Source organism: Cherax quadricarinatus, chromosome 7, assembly GCF_038502225.1.
Source record: "Cherax quadricarinatus isolate ZL_2023a chromosome 7, ASM3850222v1, whole genome shotgun sequence".
Classification (NCBI taxonomy): Eukaryota; Metazoa; Arthropoda; class Malacostraca; order Decapoda; family Parastacidae; genus Cherax; species Cherax quadricarinatus.
In genome coordinates, this window is record NC_091298.1 from 6,224,271 (window position 1) to 6,249,752 (window position 25,482).

The window sequence follows — 25,482 nt, forward strand, 5'->3', positions numbered from 1 at the left end:
TCACTTCACAGTGTGGACGTAGGATTCACGTCACTTCACAGTGTGGACGTAGGATTCACGTCACTTCACAGTGTGGACGTAGGATTCACGTCACTTCACAGTGTGGACGTAGGATTCACGTCACTTCACAGTGTGGACGTAGGATTCACGTCACTTCACAGTGTGGACGTAGGATTCACGTCACTTCACAGTGTGGACGTAGGATTCACGTCACTTCACAGTGTGGACGTAGGATTCACGTCACTTCACAGTGTGGACGTAGGATTCACGTCACTTCACAGTGTGGACGTAGGATTCACGTCACTTCACAGTGTGGACGTAGGATTCACGTCACTTCACAGTGTGGACGTACGATTCACGTCACTTCACAGTGTGGACGTAGGATTCACGTCACTTCACAGTGTGGACGTACGATTCACGTCACTTCACAGTGTGGAAGTAGGATTCACGTCACTTCACAGTGTGGACGTAGGATTCACGTCACTTCACAGTGTGGACGTACGATTCACGTCACTTCACAGTGTGGACGTAGGATTCACGTCACTTCACAGTGTGGACGTAGGATTCACGTCACTTCACAGTGTGGACGTAGGATTCACGTCACTTCACAGTGTGGACGTAGGATTCACGTCACTTCACAGTGTGGACGTAGGATTCACGTCACTTCACAGTGTGGACGTAGGATTCACGTCACTTCACAGTGTGGACGTAGGATTCACGTCACTTCACAGTGTGGACGTAGGATTCACGTCACTTCACAGTGTGGACGTAGGATTCACGTCACTTCACAGTGTGGACGTAGGATTCACGTCACTTCACAGTGTGGACGTAGGATTCACGTCACTTCACAGTGTGGACGTAGGATTCACGTCACTTCACAGTGTGGACGTAGGATTCACGTCACTTCACAGTGTGGACGTAGGATTCACGTCACTTCACAGTGTGGACGTAGGATTCACGTCACTTCACAGTGTGGACGTAGGATTCACGTCACTTCACAGTGTGGTACTGTATATAAGACGGGGCCCCCAGGCGTCCAAGGAACTGAAGCCTTTGAAGCGGGGTGGCTCCAGTTCCTCGGATCAGAAGCTTTACCAGCATCAAGGCTCCCCCATGAAATTATTATTACAATCACAAAGAAGCGCTAAACCCACTAGGGTCGTAAAGCGCTGCTCCCCCATGAAAATAAATCGGATAAACAAGGAACAAAAAAATCACAAAAATAATGCGACCGATATAGAATAAGTAACAACTTACATATTATTATTACATTCAAGGGGAGCGTTAAATCCGTAGGGGGTCATACAGCGTCTAAGGGGGAGGGTATGGAAGGCATACAAGACTATTCAAGGGACTAAAGCACAAGTCCAATCCCTTAAATCAAGAGCCCTTCACCAGCCTCAAGGAACCTCCCTTGAGGTTGGGTTGTATTACTCTGGAGTATACCTGGAGTATACCTGGAGTATACCTGGATAGGGGATCAACGCCCCCGCAGCTCGGTCCTTGGCAGATAACAGATAAAAGCTACAGTGTTCAGAACTTTGATCTAAAAAGTTTAATTTTTTTGCCCCAAAATCACTAAATTTTACGTGCAATAAGCTAGTAATAAACAGTGAAATAAGCGAGTACTATACAGTGAAATAAGCGAATACTAAACAGTGAAATAAGTGAGTGCTGTACAGTGAAATAAGCCAGTACTGTACAGCGAAATAAGCGAGTACTGTACAGTGAAATAAGCGAGTACTAAACAGTGAAATAAGCGAGTACTGTACAGTGAAATAAGCGAGTACTAAACAGTGAAATAAGCGAGTACTGTACAGTGAAATAAGCGAGTACTAAACAGTGAAATAAGCGAGTACTGTACAGTGAAATAAGCGAGTACTAAACAGTGAAATAAGTGATATAAACCTTCCAAGAAAGGAAAGAAATCCAAAAATTTTTTACATCTTTCTTGAAGAAACAAATCGTTTTCTACATCCTTTTGTCAACTAAAATTAATCTTGCAGATAAAAGCACCAGGTGATTAGTTAATTAACCTGGCAGGTTAACAACCCCCACTTGTTTACCTGGAGTCTGCCTGGAGGGTATTCCGGGGATCAACGCCCCCGCGGCCCGGTCCACGATTAGGCCTCCCGGTGGTTCAGGGCCAGATCAACCAGGCTGTTACTGCTGGCCACACGTAATCCAAATACCAAGACTCACTGGAAGGCCTTTTAAAATATTCATGGGGAGGAAGATGCGCTAAACCTATAAGAGTCATTATCACTAGAATAATGTCAGCCAACGCTGGCAATCAGGTAGACAAGACGTGTGCAACATTTCGGTATTGTATATTTCCGAAACGTTTCGCCTACACGGTAGACTTCTTCAGTCACATATCAGAGTCTACTAGTAATACAACGAATGGGAAATGGGAAGTAATAAGACCTGATCCGAGAAAGGGAAGGGTAGTTCCCATTCCTTGACGACTCCTCCCATTAAGAGAGAGTCGTCAAGGAATGGGAGAGAGAAAATATGATGTAAAGAGAAAGATAGAGGAAGGGATTGCAGAGAATAACTGATGAAGGGTAGGGAATGAAATATAATAAAATAAGTGAAGGACAGAGGGGTAAGAAAGATATATGGGAGACGGAAATAGGAGGAAAGACGAAGTGTGAAGGACGAGGGAGTGAGTTAGGTAATTAAGAATGAAGGGAAGGGGGTAGACAAGGTAATGAAGAATAGAGGGAAGTGGCGTAGGTGAGGTAATGGAGGAAGGGTGTAGGTGAGGTAGTGGAGGGAGGGTGTAGGTGAGGTAGTGGAGGGAGGGTGTAGGTGAGGTAGTGGAGGGAGGGTGTAGGTGAGGTAGTGGAGGGAGGGTGTAGGTGAGGTAGTGGAGGGTGTAGGTGAGGTAGTGGAGGGAGGGTGTAGGTGAGGTAGTGGAGGGAGTAGGTGAGGTAGTGGAGGGAGGGTGTAGGTGAGGTAGTGGAGGGAGGGTGTAGGTGAGGTAGTGGAGGGAGGGTGTAGGTGAGGTAGTGGAGGGAGGGTGTAGGTGAGGTAGTGGAGGGAGTAGGTGAGGTAATGAGTGAAAGGAAGAGGGAAAAGATGAGGTAATGAAAAATAAATGGAGGAGAATAAGAATGTGTTTTAGTACCTTTAAACACACACACACACACATCTTTAGTAGCTATGAAAAACACAGCAAACTGATCGGCCATTTCTTTTCCGTTTATTCAGGGTGATAATTTTTCACATTTATGTTAATAAAAGAACGAATTATAGGTAGAAACTCCCACGAAAACAGAAAACTAAGATTTCACAATATTGTGAACGTAACAAGGAAAAAGAAAATATTGATCGTGGCGAGCCTCTTCCCTGTCAGTTACGAGAGAGACTACACTGCAAAATGGCTTGATAAAGTGTGAAAGATTGCCTTCCATTATGTCATCCTTAGTATAAGAAGTTTATGGCCAAGAAATATCATGCTAATGAAGGTGACGTCACGTGCCACGTTAATATACATAAAATGTATTAATGGCGCTGCAGACTATGCAAATGTTATGCTAATTACCAGCTGTCGGTTGCACGCCATCCAAAACACTTACCTGCCCTCGAAAACTTTTTTTCCCATCGGGTATTCGTGAGACGCTCCTCGCTTGTTTTGTCCTGACAGGCTTTGGTAATTATTAATTTGTTTTTATTTGTTATAATGCTAATCCCTTAGGGGGTTAAATAGCACCAAAGAGAGTCAGATTCCATCCAAGGAAAAGGAGAATACCTCTTAATTCCTCGTAACAAGAGGCCTTCACTTGCGTCGAGGCAGCTCACATTAAGTCTCTATAATCACTCCTAAGTATTCCATCAGACATAAAAACTAACACAAAAATACAAATGGGAAAAAACACGAGGCGACAGTTGCTTCGTGACTCCGTTTGCTATTTAATACAAGTTTTAATTTACTCTATTTTACTCTATCCCCTAAAACATGCGTTAAAGTATATTTTCAGCATGTATGCGCTAAGACGCACACCTCTCGAGGTATATAAACTATTTTAGTTTACGTATTATTGGGAACTAAATTCTTTGTTGTACAATAACAATCAGTAACCTGCAAGTTCCCGCATCTTACCAGCATAATACAAGCCGAAACAGAATCCAGGTTTAAGACTTGCCCTTATTTTACGTGGATTTTCATTTTCAATTTTTAAGTGAGCTCATGAGCTCCGCCACATGACGGTTCTTGGACGACAACGACAAAACTCTTTCTTGAGCAGAAGTCGGTAGGGGGGGAAAAAAAAAAAGTGTCGTGAAATGAATCAGAATTTTCGCTGACAGGAAAAGTCGTCCACGACAGTTACGGAAACTTACCGGGATCAATTTTGTTGAAATTTCCATATATATGGAAGATTCTCAGCTGCAGCGAGGTGGTGGCGTCGACAGCCACCTTTTTTTACTCACCCCCTTCCCCTCCCCAACATCCTGCCCAGGTCATCGTACCCAGTTTCCTCCCTCCTTCCCTTTACCATACTCAATACATCGCCCCTTGGTAACAAACAGGTATAAGATACCGAGAAGTTTAAGAAATTGCATGTACAAACTCAAGTCACGGTCGTGAGACCTTGTTCACTCCCGATACAAAGATTACAGGAATCGGGTATATAAAGTCAAGGTGCTATTGAACAGAGAGGGGTCAGGTTAGATGTAAGCAGCATTATTATTATAATCAAAAAGAAGCGCTAAGCCACAAGGACTATACAGCGCTGCAGGGCAGGAAGGAAGCGAGGGCATCAGGTGGCAAAAGGGAGATGGATGAGTAATAGGTTACGGATAACAGTGGGGCAGTGGATGGTGAAAGGGTAAAGGGCAGCAAGAGACTGAACTAGAAAAGGCTGAGGGGAGTGCGAAAAGTATCATCAGAGTTTGTGGAGTAAATCAGTCGTTGTCAAGAAGTCAATGAGAGAGTCAGGATTAAAGGAGGGTCCATCAGCAAGAAGGGAAGGTAAAGAGAGAGTAGTAGAACGAAGACGACGTTGGAGGTAAATTCTGCGTGCTCGTTGATAGAGAGGGCAGTCTAACAGAATGTGGCTAATCGATACTGGAACTTGACACTGCTCACAGAGAGGAACAGGGTGCCTCTCCATGAGATACCCATGAGTAAGACGAGTGTGACCAATGCGAAGGCGGGAGAGAGTGGTCTCCCAACCTCGGCACTGATGACAAGAAGACGGCCAGTAACCTATGCTCGGTTTAATAGAATGAAGTTTGTTACCGAGCAGAGTTGACCAACGTTGTTGCCAACGGGTGCGAAGGTGGGTAGCTATTGCAGCAAAATAGTCCAGAAATGGAACACCTCGATAGGAAATTGGTAGGTCATGTACTGCTGACCGCGCAGCAGTGCCTGCCTGTTCATTGCCCTGTACGTCGACATGACCAGGGACCCAACAAAAAACAATATCTTTATGTTTGGTAGAGATATGGCATAGCCAAAGTTGGATACGGAGAACTAGGGGATGAGATGTATCAAATTTTCGTATAGCCTGTAGAGCACTAAGGGAGTCTGAGACTACTACAAATGATGACACAGGCATAGATGCGATACGAATAAGTGCTGCAAGAATGGCATACAGTTCAGCAGTAAAAATGCTAGCTGAAGATAGTAAATGTCCCCGCAAGACGCTGTCCGGAAACATTGCTGCGAATCCGACGCCGTCTGAAGACTTAGAGCCATCTGTGTACACAGCGGTGGCATGAGAATGGGAGTGGAAGTGATCAAGAAAAAGAGAGCGGGAAGCCACCGTAGGCAGTTGAGCTTTCGAGCAAGGGAGTGAGAAAGAACAGACCCGAACAGCTGGAACTTCCCAGGGGGGTAGGGAAAAGTGAGATGCTACATGAACATATAAAGGTGGTAACTGAAGGGAAGACAAGAGTGAATGTAGGCGAAGAGAAAAGGGACGGAGCAAACAGGGGCGGCGAACGAATAAAGAATGTCTACTAATATCGGTGACCATTCTATAAATGGAAGGATTGTGTAGATCGTGAGAGCGTACATAGTAGCGAAGGCAATGGGCATCACGGCGATCAGACAAGGATGGAACATTCGCTTCTGCATAGAGGCTCTCAACAGGGGAAGAGCGAAAAGCACCAAGGCACAAACGTAATCCTTGGTGATGGATAGAGTTAAGGCTAGAGAGAGTAGCAGGAGAGGCCGCGGAATAAATCTGGTCACCATAATCGAGTTTCGATAAAACGAGGGCTGAATGTAGGCGAAGCAGAGTTCGACGATCAGCTCCCCAGGAAAGATGAGCAAGGGTTTTAAGAAGGTTTAGCCGGCTGTGACAAGTTGCCTTCAGAGAGGTTATGTGAGGTTTCCAGGATAACCGACGGTCAAAGAGAAGGCCTAGAAACCTGACTGTATCACGTTCGGGGATGCGGGAGCCATAGAGATACAAAGAATGATCGGAGATAACAGAGCGTCTAGTGAAAGTAATTTGGTGAGTTTTGGTACTTGAAAATTTAAACCCATGCGTGGTGGCCCAAGTGGAAACACGGTCGACCGCATGCTGGAGAGAAACTGCAATAAGATGACAGAGCCTGCACAAGCAATAGCGAAGTCATCAACATAGAGTGATGACCAAATATTGGGTGGAAGAACAGAGGCCAAATCATTTATAGCAAGGAGAAAAAGTGTTGTGCTTAGAACACATCCCTGAGGGACACCTTCAGCTTGGACGAAGTCCGGGGAAAGAACATTATTGACTCGAACACGGAAATGTCTGTCAGTTAAAAAGTTCTTAAGGAAGGATGGTAGATTGCCTCGGAGGCCTAAGGAATGGACCTGGGCCAAAATATTATACCTCCAAGTTGTGTCATATGCCTTCTCAAGGTCAAAAAATATGGCAATAACTGAGTGATTATTCGCAAAGGCATTACGAACATACGTATCCAAGCGTAGTAAGGGGTCTATGGTAGAACGACCCTTACGAAAGCCATATTGACTAGCGGAGAGACTGTTGTGTGTCTCTAAATACCACATTAAACGTCGATTTACGAGACGTTCCATCACTTTGCAAACTGCACTAGTAAGAGCGATGGGGCGATAGTGGGAGGCATCATGTCCTGTAGTACCCGGTTTGCGGAAAGGGAGAACAATGGCAGATTTCCACAGCTGGGGAAGAACTCCTTGTGCCCAAATAAGATTGAAGAGGTGTAAGAGGACTACAAGGGCTGACCGATGTAAATGTTGTAACATACGAATATGAATGTCGTCAGGCCCAGCTGCCGATGATCGGCAAGCTGAGAGCGTTGCCTCCAGTTCTTGAAGTGTAAAAGGCACATTATACTGTTCTTCTCTGAGAGAAGAAAAGTCCAGTTATTATTATAATCAAAAAAGAAGCGCTAAGCCACAAGGACTATACAGCAGAAAAGTCCAAGGGTACTAACTCTCTGGCAGACTTTGAGGAAAGAAACGAGGGGCATAGATGGAGCCCTCGGGAAATACGGACCAGATGTGTGCCAAGTTCAATGGCAACGTCGAGAGGGTTTGCTACATCAACACCAGCGACCCGTAGAACAGGAGCTGGGTCAGGAGAGTATTTACCACTCAATTTCCTCACTTTTTTCCAGACTGCACTCATAGAAGAGGCAGAGGTGATGGTGGAAACATAGTCTCGCCAACAAGTGCGTTTAGCTTCACGGATGACACGGCGAGCGATCGCACGCTTCTGCTTAAAATCAAGAAGTCTCTCAGCGGTTCTATTGTACCGGTACCTGCCCCATGCAGCACGTTTCAAACGTACTGCACGAGCACAAGCAGGAGACCACCAAGGCACGCACTTCTGAGAATGCCTGCCTGAGGTTTGGGGTATAGAATGAGAAGCTGCGGTATAAACTGACGTCGAGAAGATGTGTAGGAGCTCATCAATGGAGGATGAAGAAGGAACCTCACTAAAAGCAGTGAGGTGTGAGTAAAGATCCCAATTTGCCCGATCAAATTGCCAGCGAGGGCTACGGAAAGGTGGTGAATATGAAGGAGAAGTAAGAATGATCGGAAAATGATCGCTGTCATGTAAGTCTGGTAGAACAGACCAGGTGAAGTCTAGTGCAGTGGAGGAAGAGCAGACTGATAGATCGATGCAAGAGAGAATATGAGTACGAGGATCAAAATGGGTGGGAGTACCCGTATTTAAAACATGGAGGGGGTGAGAGGCGAGAAAAGCCTCCAACTGAATGCCACGTGAGTCACAATGAGACCCCCCCCAGAGGAAATGGTGGGCATTAAAATCACCAAGTAACAGAAGTGGTGGTGGTAAGGATGAAACAAGAAAGGCAAAGTCTGGGATAGAAAATGCTCGAGAAGGAGAGAGATATAAAGAACATATTGTAAACCACTTATTCAAGTGGATACGGGCTGCAGTGTAATGCAGCGAGGTGTGGACAAATAGTTGACGGTACGGAATATCATTGCGTAGAAGAAGGGCACTTTCATTAAAGGTCCCATCTGAGAAAGGATCCGAAGAATACAATAAATTATAGCCTGAGATAGGTTGGAAAACAGCCGAGTGTAATTTTGGTTCTTGTAAGCAAGCACCAACAGGGGAAAACCTGGAAAGCAACATCTGAAGCTCACCCCGATTACCCCTGAGGCCGCGGATATTCCACTGTAAATAGGCCATGATTGGCGATGAAGAAAATATCAGGAATCTGTAGGTAAAGGCACCTACGGACTAGAGGGGTTAGAAAAGTCAACGTGTGGTGGCATTGGAAGACGTTCAAGTAGCGAAGGAACAGAGCGTTGCGAAGAATGGGGTTGTGAAGATGGAGGAGAGGGAAGAGAAGGAACAGGAAGTGAATCAGTGTCCATTGAAGGTTTAGTCTCTGCAATATATTCTGAAATGGCTTCAAGTGTTTCTGAATTCAAAGATGTATGGGAAACCATATTGGAGATAGAAGGAGGAGGGTGAGTAAAGATTGGGACAGTAATGGACTGTACCAAAGTAGAGGGGGAGGGAAGAGTGTAAGGGACTGGAGATGAAGTGTGGGGGGAGACAGAAGAGGCAGAAACCTGGGAGGTGGTAGAAGAGGGAGAAACTTGGGAGGGGACGGGGGTGGAAGGCATAGTACGAGGAGGAGGGTGAAGAGGGGAAGAACTAGGTACAGAGACTGGAAAGGTAAAGAGTGGAGGTGGAAGAAGGGAAGGAAGGGGCAAAGATGATTTGAGCAATGTGGATTTTTTGGACTTCTGAGTAGAGGGGCGATTGGTATTAGGTGTCGTACGAGGTCTTGTCGATACTGGGGCTTGTGAGGAAGGACGCGAAGATGTGAGAACAGACTGAGTTGTAGTCGGGACGTCAGAGCCAAGGACAGCAAAAGGATTAGATGCCGTAGTGGCTATGGGAGGGGTAACAACAGAGGAGGCTGCAGAAGATGGGACCCCAGAAGTGGGGGGATGTTTGGAAACACAAGAATAAGAAACACGGGGTAGTCTCCCTTGGAGGCGGAGATGAGTAACTGCCATAGCATAAGGGAGACCTTCTGCCTCTTTGAGGCAACGGATTTCACGTTCAGTTAAGTAGACCTGGCAACGGCGGGAGTACGAAGGGTGAGCTTTATTACAATTAAGGCAAGATGGAGGTTGACTACAAGATGTATTAGAATGGTCGTCGGCACCACAGACTGGGCATTCGGCCATAGATCTGCAATATTTCGCTGGGTGACCAAAACGCCAGCAATTTCTACATTGTTGTGGTGTAGGTATCACCTTTCGAACTTGTAACCGATGTCCCGCGACATATACAGAGGACGGGAGTTCTCGGCTGTCAAAAGTTAAACGAGCCACATTGCAAGGGTAACGTCTCCGCCCCCGAGCAGGAAGGACATAAGTGTCTACTTTGAGGATTGGGAGATCCTGGAGTTCCAGCTGTTCAAAAATCTCATTGCCACATGACTGGAAATTCTGTTGGACTATGGTATGGGGCAGAATGACAGTACCACTACAAGAATTGAGAGAAAGATGTTTTTCAATAGTGATAGGAGTAGTATCGATATTCGAAAGGAGAGAAAGATCATGAGCTTGGGTAGCATTCTGGACAGTGACGATGCGTGTACTGCTCTTGAGAGCATGAAATGAAATATCTCTGCCAACATGACGCAGGAGCGCTTTGCCAATTCTATGGTCAGAAAGGTAGGCAGAAGAAGTCGGTCTTAAAGTAAAGAATTTAGTCCATTGTGTGGTCCGAAACTGAGCGTGGAGAGGGAGTGCTTGACGTGTCGGTCTTTTCCGAGTAGAATGGGAAGGTAACGAAGGAGCATCATCAGGAGATTGACGTTGGCGTTTAGGAGTAGGACCGGAGTTGGTCCGGCATGAAATGGGCGGGCGATTCGAAAATTGCCGTACCGTAGAGGGAGAAGCCGGAAGCATAGTCAAAGGAGAGCGGAGTTCAGACAAATCGAAGGAGTCAGTCGAAGCCCCGGTACCTGAAGCGGGTGAGGAAACAGCACCAGCAAGAGGTACAGGGGCATCAGGAGTGTCCGAAGAGTGGTCTAAACACAAGGCAGGGTCAGAATGGGGTGCGGTATCAAGAAGGGGCCCGGGGGTAGTGGGTTCATGGACTAGGGCTGCCATGGTTAGGTTACTCCTTTGCTTTTTGTTTTTAAGAAAAAAAAAGAAAGAAGAAAAGAAAATAAAAATAAAAAAAAGAAAAAAAGGGGGAGCGGGAGGAATAGTTCCCAGGAGGAATGAAAGGGCCGGAAATCTCCCTCCGCGCCCAAGAGGACCTCAACACCGCTAGTAGTGCAGATGCAGCATGGAACCCGTGCCATACCCTACCCTTCATGCCAGTAAACCAGCAATCCGGGATAGCAACCTCACATCTGCCGAGCTACCTCGGTGGACAAAAGAGAGGGCGGCCGGATATCCGCCACAAAGCATACCTCCTTCGGCCACCACCCCCGGAATCCGAAAGGTGGCTTCCAGAGATACACCCGTCGCCCGAAAGACACCCAAAGCTACTCCGGGATACCGGAGAGGGATCGGGACATCCCCAGGCAATCCAGATTCCACGGCAAACTACGCCACCGCCAAGAACCTCAACGGAATGGGATGGACCCCGGTGTCCTTTCCCCTACCTAGGAACTAGCGCGCCTGTGGGAGAAATCCCAAAGGCCAAAAAGAGGAAGGGCAAAAGGGAGGGGTGAGGAGGAGGAGGAATGGAAAAAGGGGAGGATGGGGAGGATGGGATAGGGGAGGGGAGAATGGGGGGTAATTAGGTTCGGTCTGAGGAAGAAGACCGACAGGGCTAATTCCTCAGACCAAGAGCCTCTTCACCACGCCAAGGAGCCCCCCTTGAAGAGGAAGGTAAAAATCATCTACCGTGTTACACAAGAATACACATAGGAAATTCTTCGTATAATTACCTTAACGGTTATAAAATTCGTCCGTCCCCTATGCCCTTATCTTATATACATTATAAACATTATAAATAAAGAGAAACTATTCATCAATAATATGCCTTAGTGTTTGATTTTATGTAAAAAAAAAAAACCTTTGTAAAGACATAATACATAAACAAGTGCATATATAACAAAATATCCAAAAACGAACGATATGTAATGAAACTGGTACTCGATTTACTTGACAACTGCGAAGATACAAAAATATTCAGTACATTACACAAAGGGTTCCACTTAATAACATGAGATAATTCTGAATTGCCAAACAAGTAACATTATGCAACATACACACACCACATTCTTATCACATATACACACACACACACATGAGAGATTATGTACACATAATACAAAATTGTTACCCTCATATTTGATCATATTCCAAAACATATATCCCAGGAGACCCCAAACAGAACGTTACCAGGTATCATCCACATGGCTGATACAAGGAAAATATAAAATGAAAAACTATATAAGTTGCTCAAGGTGCTTTTACATAACACCTGTCATGCAGTTCATGAGTTTGCTTCACAAGAGACCCACTCTCTTAATCACGTCAATTTAAGAACAAAAATTAGTTTCCAAGCAATAGTATATATATTTGTTTGAATAAAACATCATCCAAACTAACGATCATACCTATCATTTATACATTAAACCGCACCCATACCAATCGTATGCCACCTTCACTCACACATATTCAAGAAGCCAGCCTCGTGTACCCTTTAAGGTATTAACTCCCATAAATCCCTGACCTTGAATCTGCAATATCCCTTTGAAAATAAGAAAAAACCATCTGTTTCCCGTAATGTCTTTATTTCTCTGTTGTGTACCATAAAATATCGCTACCAGTGCTCTGATTCTCTCCCTCACAGATAAATGCCTATACATGTATACCCATGACGTATATACAAAATCCGTCACTAAATATCCGATTGCATTCTGTACCGGTGTTTCGACCCCCCCCCCACATCTAAACTTAAAGCTCTTAAGACACTAAACCCACCCCCACCCACCATTCTTAACACCTTACCAAACCACAACCTTACGTGTTCCAATCTCTTACAGAAATAAACTGCATGAAAGACCGTATCAGGATCTCCACACACACAACACAGCCCCCCCTCCTGCACGCGCCTATTCGCTAAAACTTCCCCGGACGGCAGTATATTATGTAAAAATTTAAACATTATCTCCCTGACCTTGGCTCGTAACCTTAATGCTTTTAAACGACCCCATATGTCCTTCCATGCATACATTGGATATATTCCCTCCACCTTAGCCACTACCTCCCTGCCCTCTACCAGTGCCAATTTGCCGATCTTGATCTTGCGTGGATCTTTTACATAAATTAACATCAACATGTCCTCACATCTCTTTACATCCGTTCCGGTCAACCAACGTACCAAGTCCCGTCTTGTCCAGGTCAAACCCGTGCCGGCCATTCTACCCTCTCTCAAGTAGCTATGCTTGACATACATGCCTAACATCCTATTATGCAGATTCATTAGCCCCAGGCCACCCCGGCCAACCGGGAGCGACACCACATCCCTCGTTAACCAATCACAACCTGAACCCCAAATATATCTATATACACGCGTTAACATACGCTTTTCATCATATGGATGTAACGGATAAATACATGCCACAACTTACTGAACAAAATCACATTCACCACAATTGTGCGCTGATGTATAGACAAGCCTCCTTCCCTCAAACCTGTTAAACGACCTAAAACCCTCTCTACAGCCTCGCTTGAATTCACCTTCCTCGCATCCTGTATGTTATCCCTATGCACAATCCCACACACCTTAATTTGATTTACTAAAGGCCAGCCTTCCCTCTGGCCCAATACCACACCCGCACAATCCCCTACCTCCATAAGCATTGATTTTTCCTTATTAACCGTCATTCCGGTTGCTTTTCCGAAACATTCCACCAATTCGCTCACTTTTCCTAAAACCTTGGCTCCACGAAATAAAACCGTAGTGTCGTCCACGTAACCTATAATTCCTGATTGTACCCCAACCCAACCTTGCTTGTCATCCTGTCGTACAATGCCCCTCACGGCTCTAAAAAACGGGTCCTGAATCAACGCAAAAAGAATTTGTGATATAGGACACCCCTGCCGCAATCCCCTATGCATCCTAACAACTTTTCCCAACCTACCGTTTACCTGCACCCTAAACGTAGCCTGCTCGTACAAAACCTGTGCCCAACTAACAATTTCCTTTCCGAAACCTTGCCACTGCATAAACTTACATAATGCATCTCTCTCCACGCAATCGTATGCAGCGTGCCAATCTAAAGCTAATATTCCACCCTTATTACCCCTCCCGCTTTCCTCAATGAACCTGCGAATAATTCCTTGTCCCACACACATAAATCGTCCTGGCACACCATATTGTCCCTCGTCCAGAACTCTCTCCAAAACCCGTTTTATCCTATTTCCTAACAATTTCGCAAATATTTTATAGTCGCCACACATTAATGAAATTGCCCTATAATTATGTATATAATTCCCAGATTTTTTTTTCGGGACTAGAACAACCACCCCTGTTCTTTGTTGCTGTCCCATAATGCCACCATTTTTCATGGCATTAAATAATATCACCAAAAAATCGCGAATACAATCCCAATTGTCCTTGTAAAATTCACAAGGGATTCCGTCAATCCCCGGCGACATCCCTACACTCATACCCTCCACAGCCAACCTAATCTCTTCTTCACTTATAGGTCCATTCAAAGCCAACCTGTCCATGTACTCTAGATTACAACGTACATATTCACCCACATCTCCCAGCGCCCCCTTAGAAATCCCAGCATTTTTGTATTGTAATTCATACCATGCGTCTACAAAGCTATTCATAGCCTCCGTTGACCGAAGGACCTACCCCCTACTAAAGTTTCCCAATGACTCCTGAACCTCTAATCCCATTAATTCTGTCGCCTTACGGCGTCTGCCCTGCTCTCGCAAGACAAACGCCGAAGGACGGTCACCCCATAAAACCTCATCAATTCCACTTGCTATCCGCGCCGCATCAAAAATACGATTGTGAAAGTCTCTAAGCGTTTTAAATTTTCAATTTCAACCACCGGATACACTCCCCCCACCCTTTGTATAACATGCTTGCAGTTGATTTTCAAGATAGTTCAAGAGCCCATACTGCATTCTCTTGTCTTCTTTTCCTTGCTGCTGATAAAAATTCCTCACCTTCACCTTACCGACAGTATCCCACCATTCGACTATATCAATTCCCTCCTGCCATTCAGCCCACCATCCTCTCCAAGCACTCACAAAATCTTCCCTCACACCTCTTTTGTGCATTAAACCCACATTCAACTTCCAGAAACCTCTGTAACGCCTCGGTAATCCTACCCAGTCAACATCCACCATAACACCTCTGTGATCGGAAAAGCTCACATTTAGCACACGTACACTCCTGACGCTGACACCTCTAGAAACGTATATGCGATCCAGTCTTACCGCATACTCCCTTCTAACGAACGTATGCATGACCCCACCCACCTCATCCCCCCCCCACATCCGTAACATTAACACTCCGCAAAAGGTCCCCTAAATATCCTGAAAAAAAACCTCTCCCTCTCGGTTCGACATCCTTGCGACGATCAATGCAATTCCAATCACCCCCAATAATCGTGACGACTGGCAGTGATCTTAAATGGTACACCAACACGTCCCTAAAAAACGCATTTTTTACACGCATGTCACCTTCCGCTGGTCCGTACACCCCCAGGAAGGCCACCCGCACCCGACCCCACACCCCATCAACCCTAACAACCCTCCCCTCCTCTCCCACCTCCTATGTTTGCAAAGAAAACAGCCCCGTTCGGATCAACCCTAACAACCCTCCCCTCCTCTCCCACCTCATATGTTTGCAAACGTGTCGAAAACCCGCCGGGCTAGCCTCTTTAACTAACACTGCTACACCACCTTTCAGTCTATTAGAACAGCCCATGTACAAAATATATTCAGGAATCAGCTATTCACCTAAAGATTTATAATTGTGTTCTTTTAAGAATACAACATTGGGTACATAATTTTTTAACAAAACCTCCAAATACTTACGTTTTTCAACAGACCGTAACCCATTTATATTTAAAGTAAGACACTTGAACTTTTCATTGGAGGTTTACCCTTGGATACCTTGACCGTCTTGGTTCCCTTGCGTATATCTCCACTTCTTCCCCCACCCCCCCCTGTGTCGTTCTCCTTGGCATGCTGAACACATGTAGATTTGCCCTTGTCTCTACGGGTCACATCGCACCATGCTTTGTTCCCCGACCGTTGTCCTGGTGTCAAAACATCTTGAGAGTCAGATATCACCGCCACTCTCTTACGAGATCTGCGGCCAGTATCCATCTTATCTTCAGAACTGTTGTTTCTATGAACTTCCACGACCACAACCTGATGTTCAGCAATATGCCCGGCGGATGCCCCGTCCTTCTCCTTCACACTTACATCCTCTAAACCACCATGAAGCCCCTTAGATGTGGAAGCATCTAATAAAACATTCAGAACTTCTTGAATATATTGCTCCACGTCAACCTGAGTATGAACGAGGTCTTCCTCTGTCGTCGCCGATACCACGCCCACGTCCTCCACTGCACCAGGGAGGGTTAGACATATCGGCGATTCTTCAACCTCACCCTCTACCTCCTCACTCCACAATTTACGAGGCAATATATGTTGTTGTGTAGCAGCAGCATATGATCGCTGCTCCGTTGAAACATCAAACCGCCTTACTTCCGTCGTTTTATCACGTCTTGTAGGGCATTGCGCCGCCATATGGTCATACATCCCACAAAGCCTGCACGTACGCCTTTGTCCTGAGTACGTAACGTACACTTGCGTACGAAAGTCCTCCATAACCACATACGACGGAATAGGGTGCTTGAGGGACATTTTCAGGGAGAAAGACCCCTCCAGCATACCAACTAGAGGACCATCATGCCACCGTCCCATAGTTGCCATATGAACCGTGCCATAGCGTGCAAAAACATTCCTCAAATCACTCTCGTCCGCCTCAAAAGAACGTTTCGTACCTTGATCCAGGTGTAAAAACGGGAGACGTCGTGAAGGCGAACAGTGACACCAGGATTGACGGTTTTGATCACATCCTGGTATGTGGCAACCATATTTTCGTAAGTACTATTTTGTCTGAATTTGACAAAAAGCCTCGAATTGCCGTTCAAAGAGACACCATAAAGATCTTCATTATTGATACCATATGTATATCGGAGTATCGCAGTAAGCAGTAGATGTGTATTCTGATTGTTAGGTAAGACACATATGCAACAGTTAGGTATCTTTATTTCGAAACGTTTCGCCTACACAGTAGGCTTCTTCAGTCGAGTACAGAAAAGTTAATAGAAGCAGAAGAGACTTGAAGACGATGTAATCAGTCCATCACCCTTAAAGTTTGAGGTGGTCAGTCCCTCAGTCTGGAGAAGAGCATTGTTCCAAAGTCTGAAACAATATGGAGTTGAAGTAACGAACGAACGAACGAAAGTTCAGGTAAGATCCCAAATGGGATGAGCGGGGAAGACGGGACAGACGAAGAGCAGTGCTGGAGAGGAGTGTTCTTAGTCGTAGAAATAGAGCCAGGGCTTAACCCAGCAGCGAGGCGATCGTGGGACAGACATTGAGAAGAGAAATTCAGGCTCTTCTGTTGGGACTCCGGTGGGGCGAGCGGGAAAGAAGGGACATGCGACGTTTAGCGCTAGAGAGGAGTGTAGAACTGAGCCATGTCTTAACCCAAAGGGTAAGGGGAACGTGGATCAGAGAATGGTACCTGTCATAGAAGGTACCTCTCGGAGAATCCAAGGTTATTTGTAAATAGGGTTAGGAGCAGGATCATGCAAGGAGTAGAAAAGGTTGTGTTGGTTTGTGGGTCTGCGAATGTCTTCGTCAAGGAGAGAGGTCCAATAGTCATGTCGTGTCACAAGTTTGTCAATCTGTCTGTCACTGAGCGTCTTCCAGTACAGATTCAGAGCAGGGATGCCTAACTGGGCATGTAGAGACTCGCATGTGGCGAAGTCCTCCCATCTGACATCAAGCACCCAGCGCAGCGCCTTGTTCTGGACACGCTGCAGTTTAAGTAAGTTTGTTTTTGCTGCAAGAGAGAGGGCTAGAGGAGAGTAAGTTATCAGAGGACGTATAAGGGATTTGTAGAGGTGTAGTTTGGTGCGTTGAGAGGCATGTTTCAGCTTGTAGAGGCCCGCAAGGGCCTTACTAGCTATTGCATGCCTTGAGTGAATGTGTCCGTGTAAGCGTAGAAGGTAGTCAAGATTAACGCCAAGGACAGTGACAGATTGTGTCATGGGGATGTAAGTGCGGGTGTCAGCTGTTCTGAGCTCGACAGGTAATGGAGGATCACGTTTTCTGTAGTTAAAATATGTAATGCTGGATTTAGCTGCATTGGTTTTGATCCTCCATTTTTGTTCCCAGATGGCTATCCTGTCGACCTCATTTTGTGTTTTGTGTGTGAGTGTATCTATATTGGCATGAGTGATAAGTTGTGTAATGTCGTCTGCATAGGCTAGTGTGATGGAGTTTTGGTATACAGGTGTTGGAATGTCGTTAGTGTATAAAATGTAGAGGGTAGGGGAGAGGACAGATCCCTGAGGTACTCCAGCATTTAGTGTGAAGTAGTCAGAGTAACAGCCTTGGAATTTGATTCTCATGGTACGGCCGTCTAGGAAGTTGCAGAGGAGTTTACGAGTAGTGAGAGGCAGGTTAAAGTTAGTGCAGAGTTTGTACTTGAGCTCTTGGTGCCAGACAGTGTCAAAAGCTTTTTCAACGTCTTTTGCAACCAGGGCTGTCCTGTTTCTTTGTCCTGTGTTTATGTGGATGTAGTTGAGAATGATGTTAATGGCATCTTGTGTGGATCTGTGTGTTCTGAAGCCAAACTGACCATCAGAAAGTAGAGAGTTGTGTTCCAGGTATCTGCGAAGGCGATGGTTGATGAGTTTTTCAAAGAGTTTACCAAAAGTTTCGAGGAGGCTGATAGGGCGATAGTTTCTAGGATCAGAGTGGTCTTTTTTGGGTTTAGGAAGGAGGATAGCAGTAGCAGCTTTGAAGAGGGAAGGGAAGTATCCAGAGGCAAGGGAGGCATTGAGGAGGTTTGTGTAGGCAGTAATGATAGAGTCAGGAAGGTGTTTTAGGATAATATGGTTTAGGCCAGAGGCGCCAGGAGCCTTGGGAGGAAGGTGTCTGAGGAGAGTTTTAATGTCTGTGTTGGTGAAAGGAGTGTCGAGTTCTTGGGAGGAGGTAAGAGAGTCTAGATGAATGTGGCTATCTGGTGTTGTATCTTGTGTGTGTGCAGTGTTCCAATGTTCTATGTTCTGAATGTGTTGAATAACGTTAGGGTGAGGTCGGTGAGGGTGGAAGATGTTCTCCCAGATGTGTTTGAAGATGTTGGTAGCAGCCTGCGGGTCTGAGATGTATGTGTTGTTGTGGGTGATGTGTTTGAATTTGTTGGTGGGAGTAGTGCCTCTTATTTTTTTGATAAAGTTCCAGAAGGCTTTTGTGTTTTTAATACGCTGTTTGTCAGCTTGTTGTATGAGTTGTGACCAGTGATTGTTGTGGTCTTGGTCTAGACTGTGTAAGAATGTTGTTTTTAAGGTAAGTGAGATCTAATCGAACTTGATTAAATCTGTGTGTGTTGTAGAGGAAGCGGTTGTGGTAGCAGATAATTAGTCTTCTTGTTCTGAGTGACGGTTTGAAGGAATAACGAGTGGTGTGAGTTTTCTTTGGTATTGCGTTGTTGGTTGCTTGTGTAATGGTGTCCTGGATGAGATCAAGTTGAGTATCGATGTCAGAGGTGAGGTTAATATTGTCTATGTGTTTGAAAGCATCCCAGTCAGCGTTCTTGTAGGAGAAGGAAGGTGTGGTTGGAATGAGGATAGGGTTGGAGGAGATGTGCAAGATGACTGGGATGTGATCAGAGCCTGTAATAGGGTCAGGTGAGATGTAGTGTTGAAATAGAGAACTGGCTCGGTTTGCCAGAATGATGTCTGGTTTGCCTTGGCCCGTGTGATTGAAGAAGGTATTGAAGTCTGGGCCGAGATGAATTAGGTGTTTATGGTTAGTGAAGTTGAGTAATTGGTGACCAAGTTGGTTGTTACTGGTGTGATGAAAGGCGGTGTGTTTGGCATTCATGTCAGCTAGTAGGTATGTTGGTGTGTTAGTGTAGTTGAAGACTAAGGAGAGGTCGTGTATGTTGAGAATAGTGTTTGGGCGAGCATAGGTGGTGAAAAAGATAAAGGGGCCAAGGTGGGTGTGTATTCTGACTGCAAGACAGTGTTGGTAAATAAAAGGGATTGGGAGAGATTCGTGTTTTATGTTGGATTTGACAAGGATGGCAACCCCATCGTGGGGATCATAGGGGGACTGTAGTGCAGTATAACCATAATGGCGGATACGTTGAGGGGCTTTGAGGCAGGTACTGTTTAGCAAAACAATATCTGGTCTCTCTGCTTCAAGGAGCTCGGCCAGTAGGTGTCTAATTGTGAAGTAAGAACGTACGTTGAACTGAATCACTTTAAACATGATTTAATGGTTTCGTCATAGCAAAGTTAATGTCGGAGGAGTTTGGATTAAAACCCGTGATAGTGGTGCCATCAGTGGATGCGAGTTTGTAGGTGTTACGGACCCGTTTCCTGGAGGGGGAGGAAGAGATGGATCTGTTTTTATGTTCTTTTGTATGTCTGTCAGAAGTTGGGGCAGGTTTGGGTTTGAGTGGATTTTGTCTGGAGGTGGAGTTGGACCTGGATGAAGTTTTGGTTGTGGTGGAGGAGTGGGCGAAGGTAGATGCAGAGGAAGTGGAAGCTTTGGTAGGGGATGAGGAAGTGGAAGCTGTGGTACTGGGTAAGGAAGCGGAAGCTTTGGTTGGGGATGAGGAAGTGGGTAAGGAGGTCGGGGGAGGGGTGGTCGTAGCAGCAGCAGTAGGGGTGTTGGTGGGAGGGGTGGAAGTAGTGAAGAGGGGTAGGGGGGGAGGAGAGCTGGTGGGTGTAGGAAGTGGGGGGGGGAGAGAGGGAGGAGGCAGAGGTTGTAGGGGGCTTAGAAGAGAAGCAGGAAGGAGGGATAATTAAAGAAGGAAGATTGTTAGCGGACAAGATTAGGTTAAGGACATGTGAGTAGTCTGATTGGTAGGCTTGAGAGATTACCATCGCAGAGTGGGCAGCAGTGGCGAGTTGGCAGTTAGTTTTGTAGTCTAGTGTGGGTGTAGGTGTAGAAGGAGAGGTGATTGTAGTCTGTGTGTTGGTGTTTGAAGTGTGTAGAGTAGGAGGAGTAGACCAAGTGCGTGGGGTAACCCAGGCATTGGGGGTAGGGGTGGAAGGTATTGTAGGAGGGGGAAGTGCAGGGAAGGGGTTGGGGAGGGAGGGAGGTTGGCTTTCTCTGAGGGTGGAGAGAATGTCTTTTCTAGTAGGGCAGGAATTTGCAACTGCAGTGTGTGACCCACCGCAGTTAGAACATTTAAGGGGGAGGTTGCAAGTGTTCCAGAAGCGGCCAGTTGCTGAACATCTGGAGCAGGTTTGTGTGGAAGTGCATGAGATTTTGTCGTGGCCGAATTTGTAGCATTTCAGACATTGTGTGATGGGGTGAAAGTTTGGAGTGAAGAGGGTGTTTGGAGGAATGCGGATGGTTTTGGCAAGGATTCCTTGATTGAAGAGTGTAGAGGCGTCAGAAGGAGTTGAACAGCGTATTTTGAGGATGGTAGAGTTTTCAGGTCTATAAATATCGTCAACAGAGACTTTGTCCTTAGTACTAATGTCTTTGATTAAGTCTTCTTTGTCTGTGTCATAGGCAGTCAGGAGAGAATAATCTACGTGTTTTGCGATCACTGTGCATTTGGCGCGGTGCTCAGGAGTCCAAATAATAGTGAAGCCTGCATTGAGAAATTTTTGTCTGGTCTCGGTTGAGGTGTACGTTTCGTAAGAATGTCTGTCAAGAAGTAGTTTGAATCCAGAGTTGGTTTTAAAGACTTTATGCTGAGGAGCGCCAGTGATCTGATGCAGTAAATTTCCAGGACAGATAGTGGCATGATCAGATTTAGAGTATTTGAGGTTAAGCGAGAAAGAGTTGGGCTTGGAAGAGGTGGGGGCAGGGTAGGCCTTAGAAGCAGGAGTAGACAGTAGAGGCAGGTGTTGGCAGTAGAGGAGTGGTAAGGGGAAAGGAGGTGGAAGGCATTGCAGGCATCGTAAATTAGATGTGGGGGCCAATCCTGTGAGAAAAATTGGCTAGGCAAGTACGTGTGAAGTAGACACACGTACTTGCCTGGTTATAACTTTAAAGTTTCTTGTGGAGTCCGTCTCTGGAGGCACAGGACACTGAAGAGGTGAGCTATAGCTTGGAGCACTGTATGCCCTGAACTGGCTGTAAGGCGTGCAGACCACACGTACAGGCTGAGGCGTGGAGACTTCAGACAGCAACAGGAGTGCAGAGGGAAGCTTCCTGCCCTTGGGTAGGCAGCCACCGACGCACCAATCCTGATGGTGAAGACGAAGGTCTAGTAACCACCACTCGGTGAAGAGAGCAACTCTGGCTGTGAGCGATGAGGAGAGCCAACACTAGCTGAATGGCGAGCAGACTTCACATACAGGCTGAGGTGTGGAAACTTCAGACAGCAACAGGAGTGCAGAGGGAGGCTTCCTGCCCTTGGGTAGGCAGCCAACGACGCACCAATCCTGATGGTGAAGACGAAGGTCCAGTAACCACCACTCGGTGAAGAGAACAACTCTGGCTGTGAGCGATGAGGAGAGCCAACACTAGCTGAATGGCGAGCAGACTTCACATACAGGCTGTGGCGTGGAGACTTCAGACAACGGTGAGGAGAGGCAACACTGGCTGTATAGCGTGTAGACTACACGTACAGTCTGGAGCGTGGAGGCTACAGATAGCAACAGGAGTGCAGAGGGAGGCTTCCTGCCCTTGGGTAGGCAACCACCGACGCACCAATCCTGAAGGTGAAGACGAAGGTTTAGTAACCACCACTCTGAGGATAGTCACACTCAACACGGGGTAATTAGAGAGGCGAGATCGTTCGTCGATGGAGCTGTGTGTCCAATGAATGTGTTGAAGTGGAGTTGAAGTGACAGGATGGAGCCTTATATAGCGCCAGGAGGTGAGACGTAGGTCACTTTGGGAGGTCAGGTCCCTCTCAAATCCAACCGTTCTCACTAGTAGAGGTTGTCGAAGTTGATTTTAGGTCTGTACCAAGATACCATTGTGTTGCAGTGTCTGACAGATTGAACATCAAAATGGTATAAAATACCGACAGGTTGTTAGGTAAGACACATATGCAACAGTTAGGTATCTTTATTTCGAAACGTTTCGCCTACACAGTAGGCTTCTTCAGTCTGTTTCAGACTTTGGAACTATGCTCTTCTCCAGACTGAGGGACTGACCACCTCAAACTTTAAGGGTGATGGACTGATTACATCGTCTTCAAGTCTCTTCTGCTTCTATTAACTTTTCTGTACTCGACTGAAGAAGCCTACTGTGTAGGCGAAACGTTTCGAAATAAAGATACCTAACTGTTGCATATGTGTCTTACCTAACAACCTGTGGGTATTTTATACCATTTTGATGTATTCTGATTGTTGAACGAGCCTGTCACTAATTGAAGGCAGACGGTGTTGACTAACGCCTATGTGTCACCTAACAACCTGTCGGTATTTTATGATTTTGATGCACTGAGGAAAGCTGCGCAGCAATCAACAGAGTCAGGAGCTACTGCGCAGCCTGGTAAACTGCGCAAGAACAAACTCAAACAGGAGCGTCTGCGCAGCACGTCCACTCGGCCCGGAAGCGAAGAGGACAATGTGTCTAGAATTATGTGGGTCAAAACATTTTGGTGCACATGATTCCCTCCCACTTAGTGACACGGCCGTCAGGTGACTTCCACTTAAATGAACCTGATCTCTCTCCGCCCACTTGCACCTTGGATTTATATACTACTTTTTCTTGTACCATAAATAATTGTCAAGTGACGGGGAAAAAAGTGGTATTTGAAGAAGGTTGGTTTAAAGAAGGCCTTGCCTGGTATGAGCCAGTAGACCTTCTGCAGTGTTCCTCCATTCTTTTCTTATGCTATCATTAACAGGGAATCAAATACCAGGTTGTCTCTCAGTAACACTTGCCCTTGATAACATCTGCTCTTCAAAACATCTGCCTTTGAATACACATGTTCTCATGGATACCAGTTCATAGGGATGGGTCATATATTTAGGGACGACCGACCATTACTGCTGCCCTGTTTTAAGGGTCACCTGTCCTTGGAAACACCCGACCCTACCAACTGAAAATTGTCGGGTGATAAAAATAAACACAAGAGATAAATAAGGTCAATAAAATATAACTGTAATGCTGGTTTCATAGACGAGAACGGCTAAAGTGTTTTTTTTTTATTCCCGTCCTGTAAAAACACGAATTTAAACAACAGATAAAAACACATTTTAACACATACAGAATACGCAATATTTTAAGCATGCAGCTGTGCGTTTGCAACTATTAACGCAATTAAACACTAACGGAAAACTTATTTTTTTTGGCCGAATTCACGAATTTGTTTCAAAATTCATTAATTATGTATGACTATTGTGGTATAGCTGTCATGAAAAGTGGTCAGCTGCCACGGCAATTGTGGATAATGGTCGTTACCTACCTGGAAATATTCTTAATTAAATCCTCCTCTCCTTTCTACGTGATGGAGCATAGGTTATACACACACATGTGAACATTTCTCTCACTGGACATGCGCCGACAGCAGTGCCTGCGCATAATGATTTAGTATACTTAACTCTTTTAACTTGTGGCCAAAAAAAAAAAAATGCGTAAAATAACAGACGCTGTCCGTGTCATTTTTTTTTTCTGTTGTTCAATAAACATTTTTTTTTATTGGTTTATTTGTTAGATTTGCAAGCAATTTGACTTCACCAGAGTCATTAAGGCTGTATTTCGCCAGTACACCACTGATAAACAATCCATTAATTTATAAAAAGAACAGGGATTTAGTAAATACCCATTGTATATACACTGAATAATAATAATAAATTATATATTTTATATATTTTTAATTTTAATTATTATTCAATTAGACGTTAAACCCGCAAGAGTTTAACGCCTAATCGAATAATAATATACGTGCTGTATATATATATATACATTGTATATACGTGCTACGTATATACAATGAGAGATGTGCACCTCTCTGTTCTCTGATTTGTTCGTTAATGAGATGAAAACCTATCGACTGCACAGGGTCATTAAAGGCACCACGTAACTTGTTGACCACCATACGAGAATACTTCAATCCCTAAAATAGGGATTAAAGTAAACTCTCGGCATATATGCGTTAAGAGGCATACATCCCTCAGTGCATGTATAATCATGTGGTGCCCTTGTACATGAGACATACCTCAATTTAAGTCACTTCATGGCGAAATATGCAAAACAAGGTAAGGAGTAGCTGTTGACGAGTGAGCGCTGGTGCTTAAGCTGGCTGAGGTGAAGGTGTTGTCATTGTTCAACAGTTACTAGAGGGCAGCACACGGGAATGTGAAATAGTCAGTCTGAGAACGCAGTAAAAATTATGCTATATATAAGTGAAAAAAGAAAAGCTTACGGTGCTTAGAGTTCCCCCGAATATTGCAGAAGTTAGTTATAAAGTCGCGTGTTATCCAGAGTGGGTGTAATGATTGTACTTGACTAAGCTTTCTGGCTATAGTTCCGTGTACTGTGTGACTCGGGTTGAGAATTCTACATTACGCTCAGTCTCTTCTGTACCAGCTGCAGTATATCGTAGCATCCCTTCTACACTATACTCTGCCAGCATACCGTAACACCTTGCTTACAGAGTCGAAACGTTGCCTACATGAATATATTTTAACATGACTGAGATTTAACATGACTAAGATTAATATGACTAATATTAAACATGATTGAAATTTAACATGACTGAAGTTTAACGTAACTGAGATTTAACATGACTCAGATTTAACATGACTCAGATTTAACATGACTCAGAT

The 25,482-nt window shown here is 45.2% G+C and overlaps 1 long non-coding RNA gene across 1 annotated transcript in view; it reads right to left on the minus strand.

Moving 5' to 3' along the window:
* Positions 1-24,979, minus strand: part of LOC138852334 (uncharacterized) — a 64,889-nt gene extending 39,910 nt beyond the window's left edge. Inside the window, exon 1 of the long non-coding RNA XR_011391660.1 lies at positions 24,873-24,979. This is a non-coding gene — a long non-coding RNA (uncharacterized lncRNA). The remainder of the gene's footprint in view (positions 1-24,872) is intronic.
* Positions 24,980-25,482: the final 503 nt, after the last annotated feature.